General features: G+C 43.6%; 1 non-coding gene across 1 annotated transcript; it reads right to left on the bottom strand.

Annotated features, from left to right (window-relative positions):
• Positions 1-383: 383 nt before the first annotated feature.
• Positions 384-477, bottom strand: trnai-uau (transfer RNA isoleucine (anticodon UAU)). Its single transcript has 2 exons — positions 440-477; positions 384-419 (listed from the first exon to the last, which is right to left on the bottom strand). It is a non-coding gene; the product is annotated as a tRNA-Ile (tRNA).
• Between the last annotated feature and the right edge of the window lie 868 nt (positions 478-1,345).

Here is a 1,345-nt window from a genome sequence, read left to right as displayed (position 1 = left end):
TCGCCAAAAATGGTGACCACCGGAAGGCAACAGTTTTCATTGTAAAATGTGTTTAATGCTAATGTTTCAGGCCAAATCCATCAATCCAAACAGCAGGTGAAACAAAACAGCTTGTGATGTCAGAGGTTCATTACATTCTCCAACCCGACTCCTCACACTTAAATTTTAAATTTGAAACCTTTATTAGTCCCACAATGGGGAAATTGCTTAAGGCAGCCCAGCAAAGGGCACCATACACCAGTGAGTACACTGGAGGCTATGCAGGTAAAGTGTCTTGCCCAAGGACACACAACAGTGACTAGGGAGGAGTTGGGATCGAACCACCAACCTTCCGGTTACTAGACAACCCTGCTATACCACTGAGCCACTGCTGCCCGAAAGACTGCTCCAGGTGAGGCTCGAACTCACAACCTCGGCATTGCTCTACAGTGTACTGTCATATAAGTACCGCGCGCTAACCGATTGCGCCACTGGAGCTCACGTAGACTCTTGTGGTTGTAGATGTTCGGAGGATGTTGGGCAATAACTCTGTTTCCTTTAGCAAAAACTGAACAGTGTGTTGTATCAGCAACCAAATGTGGTTTTTGTCAGGACGTGTTAAGAATGATGCAAGCAGAATGCTTAAATAAACCAAACAAAACAAAAAAATAGATTGAATTAGGTAAATATTTCACATAATGGGTTGATATTTGCATCACATAACAGCTGTCAAATTGATGAAGATGTTTTCTTTGTGTTTTGTGTATTTCAACCATACACTAAATAAACCATAAACAATATGCATAAACAGCAGGAAATCTCTACAAAAGACTTCTTCATGTACAACTTTTCATGAGCAAAGAAGAGCCCAGAACACAGAGCCATTCATCACAATGAGTGAGCAGACGTTCATTAATAATCAATGATTCGGCCCCATCCAGTCTACACGTGACATCAATGTTTACAGCAGTGGAAACATCTGTAAACTATAAACACACTCGGGGGGCTCGGTCTTTTGATGAGGCAGACACTTTTGACCCTCGTTAAAGAGATGTGGTGGGAGGCAGCTGATCACTACAGCAGCTTTATTAATGTGAAGCGAAACGGTCAAAGGTGTATCAGCTGGTTGTAAATGGCTGTAATATATACTGCCAGACTGCCATGGTGGTATAGATAAAGTGTCCTCTGGAGAGAGCTGGGACAGCTTGGGGAGAGATAGAGGAAGACGAGCAGCTTGCAGTTCAGTGGGGAGGAAAAAAAGTGGGGGGGAGAGAGACTGGCGTTCACAGAAGGCAGACCAAAAAAACTTTTCATACATGGAAGTAGAAAGCTTCAGCAAGCAGGGTTTTAGTCTGGCCACCGGGAC

Source organism: Parambassis ranga, chromosome 15 (assembly GCF_900634625.1).
Source record: "Parambassis ranga chromosome 15, fParRan2.1, whole genome shotgun sequence".
NCBI lineage: Eukaryota > Metazoa > Chordata > Actinopteri > Ambassidae > Parambassis > Parambassis ranga.
This window is presented reverse-complemented; position numbering and strand designations above follow the sequence as displayed.